Source organism: Danio aesculapii, chromosome 13 (assembly GCF_903798145.1).
Source record: "Danio aesculapii chromosome 13, fDanAes4.1, whole genome shotgun sequence".
NCBI classification, from domain to species: Eukaryota; Metazoa; Chordata; class Actinopteri; order Cypriniformes; family Danionidae; genus Danio; species Danio aesculapii.
The window spans coordinates 7,899,848-7,916,256 of record NC_079447.1 but is presented as its reverse complement, the minus strand read 5'-3'; positions in this window follow the sequence as shown (position 1 = coordinate 7,916,256).

The following is a 16,409-nucleotide window of genomic DNA, read 5'->3' as shown; positions in this document are numbered from 1 at the left end:
AAAGTGACTTACGAAGTCACTTACTGCACTATAATCAAAATGTAACAAAGACTGTACAACAGTAGCCAAAATCATGGACAAAATAACACATTCGCAACATGTTTTCATTTTCAAAACAAAGTGCATAGATACAATGTGTATTGAAAAGGTAGGGGTGTCCACATGTGGTCAATTTCATGCATTTTCTCTTCTGGTCAGGGAGCTATTAAAAACAACACAAAACACAATTGAGACAAACATAAGTCAGATTGCTCAAACCACTTCAGGAGGGAGTCTGGGATGCATTCAAGATCAAACTGGGGTGCGTTTCTCAAACAACGACGTAACTCACAGCTGAACTATCATAGTAGGATGCATCGTTTGGAAAAAGAACAATGTAGTGATGAATGTTTCCCAAAACTAGTTTCTCTGTCGCAGATCCATAGCTTGAACCACCTTAGTTATAACATAAAACGCCCATAATGCTGCTAGAAAACGGGGTGGAAATAACTTCTTTAGAGAAGAACCCTATCATTTCCTTGTTCTATATATTGTTTTACACACACGCACACACATTTAAAAAAAATCCAATATTAGTTTTGGTAAAAAAATGCACTCGCTTTCTATATTAACTGAAATATATGTAAAAGACTCATATAGGGCCTGTGTTTCCTTTACAGATATTACTGAGAAGAGTACATATTCTATTCTAAAACATAAAATCATTTTCAGATCTCATATATGTCATATAAATAAATAAATAAATAAATAAATAAATAAATAAATGATAAGGCTAAATATTAAAAAAAAGTCATATTTATTGTTTATTAGGAAATGAAATTTTTTTAAATAATATACTTTAATAATAATATTATTATTAATATTAATGATGATTATTAATTATTACTATTATTATTATTATTAAGTAGGATATTGTTTTTTTTATTATAGTCTACTTTTACAATTTGACACATGTAAACACTGCAGAAATGCTCTGACTGACAGGCCCATGTCATATACAGTGCAGTTACATAATAAATAACCTATTATAAACGAAAGGCATAACCGTATGCTATGTTTTTTGTTTCCACAAGCTCATTTATAGCTCCTAAACTCTGGAATAGCCTTCCTGATAACGTCCGAGGCTCAGACACTCTCCCAATTCTGTTTAGCATACACTCAATGCACCACTTAGCGGGTTTCCACACAGGTTCTGCATCTTGTTTATATACACTATGAACAGCAGCTACGCTAATTATTCTCTTTATTCTCCATTTCCACCTGGGGATACTCTTCCCGAGGCTCTTAGACTACGCAGAGTCACTGATTTGATCCAAGACCAACGACGAGATGATCCTAAGGTTTTCATATCCTGGACCAGGCCGTATCCTGAGCAGCTACTGTGGTGGTCATGGAGGAGTGGAACATGAGACTTTCGCCACTTCCGCCAATTAGTGAAGTTTTTTTTCCCTCTCCGCTGTCGCCACTGGCTTGCATGGTTCGGGATCTGTAGAGCTGCGCATCGTTGGATTTGCTCTTCAGTGTTTGGACTCTCAGTAGTGATTATTAAACCACACTGAACTGAGCTCAACTGAACTGAACTTAAACACTACAAACTGAACTACACTGTTCCAATTTACTATGACCTTTTATGTGAAGCTGCTTTGACACAATCTACATTGTATAAGCGCTATACAAATAAAGCTGAATTGAATTGAATTGAATTAAAAAAACGTAACGTAAATTCCATTTTTAAATAATGTGTCACCTATAGCTTTCGCCATGAGCCACTACTGTGTTCCAAATGGCATCAATGTTTTTAAAGTGCACTGCAAAGGGAGCTCAACCGTAAACATGAAAACCACTAAAACTGAACTGTAAAAATACTTTGAAAGCAATATTACACCTAAGAGAGATGACTTTAATGCTTTCAAAAAAATAATAATTCCAAGTTTAAATGTTAGAATGTTCTAAATGAATAGGGTATAGGGGGATAACTGGGAATAGAACACAGCCAAGAACTGTTTCTAACTACAGCTCTGGAGGTGTAGTTGCAAGTGTACAAGTTTGCGACGTTGTTTGCGAATGTTTGTTGAAACGATGGATTTGGGAAACACCAAATCAACAAACTATGTTTGTACGACACGACTTGCGACCTTAGTTGGCTAACGATGGTTTTCAGAAACGCGCGCTTGGACAGGTCTTTAAATGCATCTGGGTATTGAAACCACATATGTAAAGTTTCCCCTTCCCAAAATCTGAAGTATAAACGTGAGAGCTTGGGCTATAATCAGAAACAACAGGGCTAATCAGCCTGATCTCATGAGGAAATGTAACTATTTTAGTTTATTGTTTTGTCAGTTTAGTGGCTAAGTTCGGTCGTACAAAAATGTACGATTTAAAAAAACTAGGCGTGACACCCAACCCCACCTCTAAACCCAACCTTCATTGGGGGATAAGCAAATCGTACTAAATTGTACGAACAAGATCGTACAAATTCCTAGGAATTAGCCACTAAATCAAAACGTTACGAATTGCCATGGGATTGTGTTAGGGCTAATACACAACCTGCAATGACAATTTTTTGCTTACTTTATTTTTGAGTAATTATGAACTGTTAAGTGATGAAATTACCATGTTAAATTAATATCACATGGTATGCATTAACAACAGAGAAGTATGAGAACACAGACTCCTGTAGTATACATGGGAAATAATCTGTATGCCAGATAAGATAGTTGATCTTTTCTGTAAGCTTACGTTTCTGTAAATAAATAAAATGTATGCTGTGTATCTGATTCTTTAGTTGACATAAACTAGTTAAATTTGCATATAATATGGGATTTGAAGTTCAGATCTGTTTAGTACACATTTGTACAAACGTAACTAAAATAGCTATTCAATCAGAGAAAACCAACACATTCTCAATCCCAACATGTCACATATTGATTTTCGGGTCAGGACGTCTTCTCTAGACTCTTTGACACTATGGGTTACCCCTCCGAATTTCAGTGAGAAATCTTTGGCATCAATAATTGGACACCAAAAGCAATGATTTAAATGATAATTTGGGTATCCATTTGTGATCACCATGACAGCTCAGATGTTATCTGTCACAAATTTAAATATAGCCTTTGGAAAAAGCATCTTACATCAATTTTGGTTCTCAAATGTCATTGCCTCCCTCCATGTCTTGTGACTAATTGCGTCAAATGCAACTAGCTTGACCAACGCTGACTGACAGCCCAACAAAGCCCAACAGCCGACCATCGGTTTGGTGTGTCTAAGCCTTATTATTCTGGAGCATCTCTTTGAATCCGATAATATCCGCGAGCCAGAGCTGGATCATTTTCAGCTTTTTAGATTTTACAAATTTCTGTTCTTTGCATAAAGACATTGCATGGCTTCAAAGGACTTGCACTACCTGACAAAAGTCTTGTCGTCGATCTCAGTTGTAAGAGCAACAAATAATAACTTGACTTCTAGTTGATCATTAGTAAAAGTGGCAGAAGGTAGATTTCTCTGATGAATCATCTGTTGAACTGCATCCCAATCATCACAAATACTGCAGAAGACCTGTTGGAACCTGCATGGACCCAATATTCTTACAGAAATCAGTCAAGTCTGGTGAAGAAAAAAATCATGGTTTGGGGTTACATTCAGTATGGGGGCGTGCGAGAGATCTGCAGAGGGGATGGCAACATCAACAGCCTGAGGTATCAAGACATTTGCGCTGCCCATTACATTACAAACCACAGGAGAGGGGAAATTCTTTAGCAGGATAGCACTCCTCAAACTTCAGCCTCCACATCAAAGTTGCTGAAAGCAAAGAAGGTCAAGGTGCTCCAGGATGGCCAGCCCAGTCACCAGACATGAACATTATTGAGCATGTCTAGGGTAAGATCAAGGAGGAGGCATTGTAGATGAATCCAAAGAATCTTGATGAACTCTGGGAGTCCTGCAAGAACGCTTTCTTTGCCATTCCAGATGACTTTATTAATAAGTGATTTGAGTCATTGCAGAGATGAATGGATGCAGTCCTCCAAGCTCATGATGGAGTCATACAGAATATTCATTCTTTCTCCACTGCAGCATGACTTTATATTCTATACTTGATATTATTTCTGTTAAGTGACAAGACTTTTGTCTGAGAAAAGTCAGACCTTACTGTCCTAATTAAATCATTAAAAATCAAGGCATGATCATATTTTATTTAGCTAAAATAAGCGTAATCTAGAGGCCTTTGTCAATCATATAAGCCACTTCTGATACCAAATGATCAACTAGAAGTCCAGTTATTATTTGTTATTCCTAAAACTTGGATAGGTGACAAGACTGTCAGTGACTCCCCTTTTATTTGCCTGCTGCTTATTTACGTTGTTCAGAAGTAGGTGTGTTTAAAGTAGGTATGTGGTTAGGTGCTCCAAAACATTTCTGAAAGTGTGCATAATAATAAAATCATTTGTATTTTAGAAATACATACAAACCGTTTAATGGGACGCATAAAACTAAAGACCGAAAGCATCAGAGGACCCCACTCATTGTAAAAATGATACTGGAAAAAGAGAAGGCGTAATGACTAAGTGTCAATATGTGATGAGCCTGTAGGAAGAATGTGTCTAGGAAGAACACTTGAAGTGACCAGGTGTACGTGTTAATTCCAAATCAGATTGTTGCAGATTGTTGTTTGCAGATTGCATTTTTGTTTATGCACATTGTACCGGTCTCTGGGCTACAGCAGCAGAAGACCACATCGGGGGCCACTCCTGTCAGCTAAGAACAGGAAACTGATGCTACAATTGGCACAGGCTCACCAAAATTGGACAATAGAAGATTGGAAAAATGTTGCATGGTCTGATGAGTCTTGATTTCTGCTGCGACAATCAGATAGTAGGGTCAGAATATGGTGTAAACAACATGAAAGCATGGATTCATCCTGCATATTATCAATGGTTCAGGCTGGTGGTGGTGGTGTGGAGGATATTTTCTTGGCACACTTTGGGCTCATTAGTACCAATAGACGAATTACCAACCTACGTCACACATGATGTCACGCGGGTTCCAGGTTGCAAAAAGGACCCCACTCATTGTAAAAATGATGCTGGAAAAAGAGAAGGTGTAATGACTGAGTGTCAATATGTGATGAGCCAGTAGGAAGAATGTGTTCAGGAAGAACACTTGAAGTGGCCAGGTGTACATGTTAATTCCAATTCAGATTGTTGCAGAATGTTTATGCACATTGTATCTGTATAAATTTAGTAAGTACGCCGCAAGTGCGTGTATTCCCGAAGAGTGCATCGGACTTTGAGGACGGGGCTGTCCAGCTTCTTTCCACAGACACAAACACCATCTGCTCAGTGTTTTGGGAAAAGGGTTTCTTAGCAGCAGCGTTCACTAACCACAAGCAAAAATGGTGGAAGCAGCACTGCAGCGATCGGACAGAGATGTTTTTTTCTCCCTCTCTCTCTTGTTTATCAAGCCCCTGTATTTAAGTTTAATATAACTGCAGTGTTTTGCTGAGAGACCTGCGGTGGGACGAATGCTGCCAATGTCCCTCCACCCCAGGGGTGGGGCAGAGCGGGTGGAGGCTAGAGCATGCGGTCACGAGCGCAGATGTGCAGGGGCTTATTTTGTGGTGTATAAATTGCAGGTTGCCCCATGTGCAACTCATAAAGGGGGAACACAGCAAAGGACAGAAGGAAAAATACAGTGATGAGGTGGCCATCTTCACTTCAAACGCATTTTCGGACCAAAAAAGCGAACGCCCAGAGTCTAAATCTGTCCTTGCCGCTGAAGGGGGATCTAGGCTTTTGGATGGAACGATGAGAAAAAAAATGATGAGAAAAGAGCTAGAGTCAGTGATTTCAATTTCCCTCATGGGTTTGCAATACATCTTGGAACATTTTGGATGCTAAAAATAAAGGCATGACATCAAAATTTACCTTATTAAAACTGCATAAATTCAGTCGGATATTGTGTCCGACCAATGGAAACCTGTTTGAGTACATCCATAAACTGAGAAATTATTGTTGTGGAACTGGATGGAGAAGTTATTTGCGAGGATTAAACCACACAATATTAGTCCAATATGGCTCAATGTGTATGGCATAGTGTGTTGTGTGTGTGATTTATAAATGAGCGATATGAGGCCGTTTTATCTCATATAGTGTTATATAGTGGATTGCAACCAAATACTGCGTCTGCTAAACGTTACAATGTGCCGACAAAAAAATTATAAATAATCTGTTCAGAAATAATGTAATCTTCATCATTTTAGTTGTGATTATACCCTTTTTGTTGAATAGTGTTATACATAATAACCAAGAGACTTTTTGGTCTCCCTTTCAAATGTTTTTTAGCATATGCTTCAGAAAATACAGTACACTCACCGGCCACTTTATTAGGTACACCTGTCCAACTGCTTGTCCAATCACATGAATGGCCAGACTGGTTCCAGCTGATGGAAAGGCAACAGTAACTCAAATAACCACTCGTTACAACAGAGGTCTGCAGAAGAGTATCTCTGAACACACAACACGTCCAGCCTTGAGATGGATGAGCTACAGCAGAAGACCACACTGGGGGCCACTACTGTCAGCTAAGAACAGGAAACTGAGGCTACAATTCACACAGGCTCACCAAAATTAGACAGAAGATTGGAGAAAAGTTGCCTGGTCTGATGAGTCTCCATTTCTGCTGCGTCATTCGAATAGTAGGGTCAGATTTTGGTGTACACAACATGAAAGCATGGATCCATCCTGCCTTTTCTCAACGGTTCGGGCTGGTGGTGTAATGGTGTGGGGGGTATTTTCTTGGCACACTTTGGGCTCATTAGTACCGATTGAGCATCGTGTCAACGCCACAGCCTACCTGAGTATTGTTGCTGACCATGTCCATCCCTTTACAACCACAGTGTCCCCATCTTCTGATGGCTTCTTCCAGCAGGATAACGCACCATGTCATAAAGCGTGAATCATCTCAGACTGGTTTCTTGAACATGACAATGAGTTCACTGTACTCAAATGGCCTCCACAGTCACCAGATCTAAATCCATTAGAGCAATTTTGAGATGTGGTGGAACGGGAGATTCACATCATGGATGTGCAGCCGACAAATCTGTGTGATGCTACCATGTCAATATGGACCAAAATCTTTGAGGAGTATTTCCAGTACCTTGTTGTATCTCAGCCACGAAGGATTAAGGCAGTTCTGAAGGCAAAAGGGGGTCCAATAAGTACTAGTACGGTGTACCTAATAAAGTGGCCAGTGAGTGTATGTAACATATATGGAATAAAACCTCTCTTTTACTAAAATCTTGTCAAATTGTAAGTTTGTTTTTATTAATTTTTACCTCCACTGTAGCATGTTTATATTTTCAACACATCCGAGACACTGACCACAGCGTACACCTTTAAAACAAGGAAACATTAATGTGAGATGAAGGTGTTGGTGTTGTTCAGTGGAATTAGTCATTGGAAAGTACTGTGGAATTATGTCAATAATACTATTGCCTTAAAAGACTGTGTGAACTAGAAGTTGCAGAGACTTTAATTTCAGAATGCTGATGTACTTCCAACTGAAACAGAATATTGAGAAGGGGGCGGGGCTTTCTTTTGCACATCATTCTCTCATAGCAAACTAATGGTAAGAGGGGCGTGGATAAAAATATTGTGGCTGAAGCAAGAATAACATTATAAATTTTGATTTCACACAGACTTATCATAAATTTTGATTTCAATCACTAGTTCCACCATCGTGGTGACATCAAATGCTATTAAAGACGGCAAGTTATAATTGGTCGGGAAGCAATGTGCATACCTGTCAACCCTCCCATTTTTGCCGGGATTTCCCTTTCCCCTTGGCCCTTAAAACACAGTGTGAAGGGGAAGGGCTTCAAAATTTACCCCTAAGAAATAGGACAGCACTACAGCACCTGCACACATCATCATATGTCATCGGGATCTCTTGCTTCATATGAGATCGACGATGGCGACTGCTGTAGTTATTCCAGTTGTGTTATTTTTTTGGTGTTTATCTTCAGGAAACTTAACTGAACTGAAGGAAACGATATCATGTTATCATAATGATATAATGTGGCAATTAGATCATAACTGTACAATGTATTTACACCGTGGCCATATTCATAAATGTAAACAGAAAAAACAACATTACATTATACCAGACACTGTAAAAATGTCAACTCCAGCCACTAGACTTTTTTATAACAGGGTTTTCAAGTGTCATCGAGTGACAGAATGCTGTGGGACTGCTATACAGGAGTTTTTATTAGATATTACAGATAGCGAAATTAAGCGATGGTCATTTTATCGTTTTTTTAAAAAAGCATGATGGTAAAACACAAACGAGGTTATGAATGTGTTAAAACATGTCTGTTTTTTGGGAAAAATTCGTAATAATGACAAAAAAATACTCATTTGTGCATCTCCTCACTTTCACGTGCAGCTATGCTGCCGTTGTAGCTGATGTGTTCTGTGAAATTTTCCTACCCCTTGGTTTCGAGCGTGGTCCTGAAAAATCTCTCTTTCGAGGGGTAACTAGCCCTTCCCCTTAGCCCTACGCCTTCAAGCTAAAGAGAATTGGGACACGGAGAGGGAGGAGGGCTAGAATTGGGATTGGACCTTAATCTTTCTATGAAAAGTGAAAGTAGCATCAAAGAACCAATCTCAAATGTGATATAATTGCAAGAGCTGTTCAAGATATTCATGCTTTTGCTTTATTTTTGGTATAAAAGCACATAGAATATAAAACAGCCGCATTAACTTCATTTCCATTAAAACTAGGCCATGCGTCGATTGTCGCCCTTCCTATGCACAAATCATTTTCTCTTAAATGAGCATAAACTGTTATGAAAAGAAGCAAACGCCTTGTTAGATCTGTGGATTCTTAAAGTGACTCCTCTGTTATGAAACCAAACAGTGGATCAAAATGAGAGATCCGCTGCTCTTGACTAAATAACTATAACTTTGATCAATGTTAAATACAGTGAATAAAAAGTGAACGGGATTTTAGGACATGATTTAATTTCTGTATACTGTAGGCCATTGATTTTACTAGGCTAAACCTTTTTATTTTATATTTTATTTTCAATTTTCTAATTTTTGCTATGTATTCTATCATTTGAAGCTAATTTCCTCCCCATATTTCTAAAGGTTTTAAGACTTATTTACAATTAAACTGCTCTGAATAAACAGATTAAGGAGTTTGGGGTAATTTGGCATGGGGGGGGGGGGTTGCGGTGGGTATTCTGTATTTTTATATCCTAATGTTGAAAGGAATGACAATGTGTAGTATATTTCTTCAAGTTGAAGTTGAGCTTTTTTGTCATCCCACTACATGTGTAGACATACAGTGGAAAGAAATGTCATGTCTCGCAGTACCAATAAAAATTAAGTAAATAAACAATCCTAAATATGAATACAACACTTACAATACATTTTTTAAATGTTTAGATAACTAACCGGAGCAGCAATCTAACTACACTGTGCATATAGTTAATATAGTTAGAAATTAACTATGCATTAAACTATACACAAAAACTAAACTATTCAAGTACTTTTACATAAAGCAGAACAATATTGTGCAAGATATTGAGCAAATGAGGTATTTAAGGTTGAAGAAAACAAGTAGTGCAACATGATTTGTGGTACATTCACTGGTAAACTTTGTTTTTCTTATTGAGTAATTGTAAGATGGAGTTAAAGTGGAGTAAATTGTCTGGTGCATATGAAGAGAGTGTTTCTACAGGTGGTTTGTCAAGCCCACTCACATGTGTGAGGCACACTCAGAAATGCACAATATTTTTATAGAGATATGGAGTGATTTTATGAAATATGTGAAAACGTTTGTCCACAACACGAGAGAATGGCATAATCTGACAAACTACACTACCTGGCTACACTACACTACAAGTCTTGTCGTCGATCCCAGCTGTAAGAGCAACAAATAATAACTTGACTTCTAGTTAATCATTTGGAAAAGTGGCAGAAGGTAGATTTCTCTGATGAATCATCTGTTGAACTGCATCCCAATAATCACAAATACTGCAGAAGACCTACTGGGGCCCGCATGGACCCAAGATTCTCATAGAAATCAGTCAAGTTTGGTGAAGGAAAAATCATAATTTGGGGTTACATTCAGTACGGGGGCGTGCGAGAGATCTGCAGAGTGGATGGCAACATCAACAGCCTGAGGTCTCAAGACATTTGTGCTGCCCATTACATTACAAACCACAGGAGAGGGCAAATTCTACAGCAGGATAGCGCTCCTTCTCATACTTTAGCCTCCACATCAAAGTTCCTGAAAGCAAAGAACGTTTGGCCAGCCCAGTCACCAGACTTGAACATTATTGAGCATGTCTGGGGTAAGATGAAGGAGGAGGCATTGAAGATGAATCCAAAGTATCTTGATGAACTCTGGGAGTCCTGCAAGAACGCTTTCTTTGCCATTCCAGATGACTTTATTAATAAGTGATTTGAGTCATTGCAGAGATGTATGGATGCAGACCTCCAAGCTCATGGGAGTCAGACACAGTATTCATTCTTTCTCCATTGCAGCATGACTTTATATTCTATACTGTACATTACTTCTGTTAAGTGACAAGACTTTTGTCTGAGTAAAGTCAGTCCTTACTGTCCTAATTAAATCATTAAAATTTAAGGCATGATCATATTTTATTTAGCTAAAATAAGCGTAATCTAGAGGCCTTTGTCATTCATATAAGCCACTTCTGATACCAAATGATCAACGAGAAGTTAAGTTATTATTTGTCAGGTAGTGTATTTACAGTAATTATGGAATGATTTATAGCGCTCGATTTACCAGCACATTCATCCATCTGTATGTGTTAAACTGATTCCACTATGCTGCATTATTAGCACATCTCAGTGATAGTAACCTGCTTAACAGAAAATGCCAGATCAACAGTTAATTGTCTGCTGACATGATCACTTTGTTAAGACGTGTCGGCGTGAATGTGAAGTTAATTCATCAGCAGGGGAAAAAAAAAAGATATTCGTCGGCCAATTTCAACAGAAAATGCACCACAAAAAAAAAAACAACATTTCACAGCAACGTTCAGCGCGTTCCCGCACACTGGGCCAGCCCCACATATAAACACTCTCTCTCTTTCTATCACCTCTTCTCTCTGTGGTAACTTGCTAAAATGCTCCTTTTCATTATTATAGCAATACTGTAGAGACAGAACTCAACAACCTCCTACCTTTTCAGTGGTCATAAGAAAACATGCATGAAAATCAGGAGACTGATTCAGTAACAGTGAAAAACAAAACCAATAGATCATGATGCTTAGTAATCTGATTATTATTTCATTATTATATATTATTTCCAGTGTTGTGCTAGTTACAGAGAAATAGTAACTATTTACAGTTACTTCATTTAAAAAAGTAACTCAATTACTTTATCGATTACTTACAGCAAAAAGTAATGCATTACTGTTAAAAGTAATTTTTTAGGTACTTTTCCAAAGAACATTTTTAATGCTCCCATTAATGCCCTTATAACTAGGGATGTCCATGTCCGATCACATAATCGGATATCAGGCCTAATCACATGGTTTCAAACTCGATCAGAATCGGATGTTACCACCCAATCAGGAATTGAATATGTATGCGCATATATATATATATATATATATATAGATATATATATATATATATATATATATATCTATATATATATATATATATATATATATATATATATATATATATATATATATATATATATATATATATATATATATACGTATATATATACATATATATATATATATACGTATATATATACATATCTATCTATCTATCTATCTATCTATCTATCTATCTATCTATCTATCTATCTATCTATCTATCTATCTATCTATCTATCTATCTATCTATCTATCTATCTATCTATCTATCTATCTATCTATGCGTTGGCACAGAGTTAGACCTCTTTCTTGACTTGACTTTCCTGACACACATAAACAGCAAGGCGTGCAGCATGACATCACTTTGTTGCAGAGACGGTATTGGTCAAATGCCGGCAAAGTAGAACACGGAAGCAGCTTGAAGCGGAAAGCGTGAGTATGTCTGCGGTCTGGAGGTATTATAAAGCTGATGACAACAACATTGCCATAGCAAACTTTTGTATTTTAAGTTGAGGTGCTGTTTGTTTTTAGACTCTTTTATATTTACTGTTGGACTAACAGTCTACAGTGAAGAATTTATATTATTTATTACTTGATTGTTCAAGCTACCTCACAGAAGCGCTCTGTTTGTTAACTGAGTTGTTGAATGTTAAAACAAGGTGAACTAAATAAAAAATAAGGAACATGCTGGATCTATTTCTTCGCTCTTCTTTATTCTATTTATATGTTTCGGTATTGGCAGATACTCAAAATCAAATGACTCAGATTCGAGGGCAAAGAAACCTGATCGGGACATCCCTACTTATAATGACACTTGGAGAATACATTGTTGGTCAGCTTCACAGTTTTAATTAATTTGCATTCTCACAACTACAACACGAGACAGACTTAAATAAAAGTCATTTTTAAACAGTAATTATTTATGTCAGAGCAGCAGAACAAAAAAGAAAATATCACAAGGTGATAAACCAGCTGAGTAATAAAACACTAAAGCAAAAACTAAAGTCACTTCAGCATCAGAAAAGTTTGTATTTCACCCTTAAACATGTTTCTTCACAGCTTGAGTATAAAAACTAGCAACAACTTACAACAAACACAAAACCTTTATGAAATAAATGAGAGTAATCTGAAAAATCATTCAGAATTAATGTGGTGAAACGCAGCACCAAAAACTGCTATTATAGACATTTTAAACAAAACAAAAACATAACAGCTGCTCGCAAATGAAATCTATGAGCAATTTATTAACTAACCAAAAATTAAATGTAGTATGTCAGCAACTTATGGAAAGTAGGTTGTGTATATTTAAAGTGCAAAATCTGCTGTCGTGTGCAAATGCACGCTTATTTATTTAAAACAGGGGTCACCAATCTCGGTCCAGGAGGGCCGGTGTCCCTGCAGGGTTTAGCTCCAACTTGCCTCAACACACCTGCCTTGGTGTTTCTAGCATACCTAGTAAGACCTTGATCAGCTTGTTCAGGTGTGTTTGATTAGGGTTGGAGCTAAAATCTGCAGGACACCGGCCCTCCAGGAACAAGTTTGGTGACCCCTGATTTAAAACAACAAATAGTAATATAGTAATAGTAGGGGTGTCAAAATTAATTGCACTGCGATGCAGACGCGGACAATTCAGTATCGGTTCAGCAATAATCATATCCGTTATTATGTACTGACGTCATTTATCTCATATGCGCTATGTTGCGGTAGCTTACTATGGCGAGGGAGGCAAGCGCGAGCGTTTACAACGCTCCAACTACTTAAAAACTTAAAAACTGTGCACAATTTTACTGCGTGTGAGTTTGCTGGACAGTCTTTCATTGACACTTACAGCAGAAGCCCCGATTTCACTGCGATTGAGAGAATGAAAGTAAACTCTATCTCTCCCTCTCTCTCTCTCATTATGGCCCTTTGACCTGCTGGCGTGACTTTTCTTCTCCTCTCGGCTGTTACAGCGATACTTCTGGATACAGACACGAGCGTGTATCTGCAGAGTTTTCTCCCCCGTGTCTATCATAGATCAGCTGTGATAGGCAGCGCCAATCGCAGCCCTCTCGCCCTTTCTGTTGAGCGCGTGACCAAGACAAGGCTCAGAGAGAAAGCGGGATATTTATATTTGTTTATTTGCTATAAATGCTCATGTTGCTTAAAGGTACAGTTTATATATCTGACTGTTTGTATTAAAGGACAACATTGTATTACAAATCGAATATAAATGTAAATATATTTATACATTTTAATGCAAGAATTGCTGTGCTGTGAAGAAAATATAAAAATTGTGTATGGAAAGCATCTTCAATGCACCGTGATGCACCGAGATATCCAATTGAACTGAATCGATGGTATGATAATCGTAACCGAACCATGAGACCAGTGTAGGTTCACACCTCTAAGTAGTAATTAATAATATTAAGGTTAATAGTCTCTCGGTCTCGCACACGCACACTTGGTCTCTCTCGCGAGCACACTTGGCCTGTCTCGCACGCAACCGGTATCTCCTATGCGCACTTGGTCTCTCTCGTGTACGCACTTGGTGTTACTCACAAACATTCGTCTCTCTGCTTTCGCTTGACTTTCGTCCAAACTGGCGCCTCCCACACGACGCGTCTTCTTTACTGTGGTTGGTTGGCGTCCATCAATCCTACACTGCATCGCCACTGTCAACAGGAAGATGTGGGCTACTCTGCAGCCAAAATTTACTAATTTACCAAGTAACAGACAAACGCATCATATTGTAATGATAACGGAGTTAATATATTTATAAAGTGATGCGTTACAGTGTTAGTAACTGTCGAGGGTAATGTCGTTACAGTAACGTGTTATTGCTTAACACTGATTATTCCAGGATTGTTATAAATTAATTTACTTTGCTTGTTTTTGTCTAATCCTTATTGAAACCATCTCTATGTGGAAGCGAAAGCTCATATGTTTCAATGAAAGATAACATTTGTGCCAATTCCTAGCTTCTCACACATCTAAAATAACATAAAGACCAGAAAAAAGTGTTGGATCCTGTTTTTTCTCCACCACAGGTACCATAGATGATGGGGGAGTTCCAATTCAACTTATTTTTTCTTGCCAGTGCTTAAAAAACCTGAATAGGTCGGGATTTATTTTATTGACTTATTTTTTTATTATAAAGTCACTCAAATCTTCTGTATAGCTTTTTTAATTGGTCCAAATAATATATATCATATATACATGGTGACTCAATAGTTAGCACTGTTGTCTTATAGTGAGAAAGTCGCTGTTTTAAGTCCCGGCTGGGTCAGTTGGCATTTCCGTTTGGAGTTTTATGTTCTCCCCATGTTGGTGTGGGTTTCCTCCGGGTGCTCCGGTTTCCCCCACAGTCCAATGGCATGCGCTATAAGTGAATTGAATGAACTAAATTGGCTGTAGTGTATGAGTGTGTGTGAATGGGATTGTATAGGTGTTTCCCAGACCTGGGTTGCAGCTGGAAAATATGGAATAAATATTCATTTATTCATTCATTTTCTGTCAGCTTAGTGTCTATTTCAAAGGTCGCCACAGCGGAATGAATCACCAACTATTCCTGTATATGTTCCATATTCCGTAAATATTCCATATTTATATGCGTAAAACATAAACAGGAATAGTTGGTGATTCATTCCGCTGTGGCGACCTTTGAAATAGACACTAAGCTGACAGAAAATGAATGAATAAATGAATATTTATAGTCTTTTTAGAAGGTGAAGCCGCAAGTTGGGTGTAATCTATTATTATGAATGCAAACTATACAAGTACATATATATTTGGTGTTCTCACTTACTAAGGCATTACGATGACTTTCCAAAAGAGAAAAACAAATATGTAGAGACTTATTATGATGTTAAGAAAACAAAAACATAAAAATTAACTAGCATTTCTGTGTGGAGTTTGCATGTCCTCCCTGCATTCACGTGGGATTCCTCTGGGTGCTCCGGTTTCCCCCACAGTCCAAAGACATGCGCTATAGGTGAATTGGGTAAGCTAAATTGTCCATAGTGTATGAGTGTGAGTGAGTGTGTATGGGTGTTTCCCAGAGATGGGTTGCGGCTGGAAGGGTATCCGCTGCGTAAAACATATGCTGGATAAGTGGGCGGTTCATTCCGCTGTGGCAACCCCTGATTAATAAAGGGACTAAGCCGAAAAGAAAGAATGAATAAATGAATAGTTACAAGCATGGAGCAGTCTTGCCTTATGTAATGCCCAGATAATAAAACTCTTGGGCTGCGTCTGAAATTGCCTACTACTCAATAGGTACTGCATTTGAATTTAAGTGTACTACTTGGTCGTTAGAAAAGTATGTTTTATACAGTATGAATGTAATCCGGACATAGTATATACGCCATCTTGTCATCATCACGTGACGTACCCGCGTCAGTTAAGTCGCTTCTCTCCCATTCATAAATTCTCTCGTGGTGCATCATGGGATAGTGTAGCATCCATCTGATGTGCGCTTCAGAATCTCGCCGGAAGTAGTAGGTCATCCGGGTAATTCTCAGCTTACGTATGGTGTTATAAACTCAAATTAAAAGGATAGCTCACCAAAAAATGTCTACATACTCAACATTTACTCTACCTCAAGTGATTTCGTGAGTTTTCCATTTCTGTTGAACACAAAAGAAGATGTTTTGAAAAATGCTAGAAGCCTGAAACTATTGACTTGAACTGTAACTATGAATAGTAGGAAAAACAAATACTATGGAAGTCAATGGTTACAGGTTTCCAGCATTTTTCAAAGTAACTTCTTTTGTGTTCAACA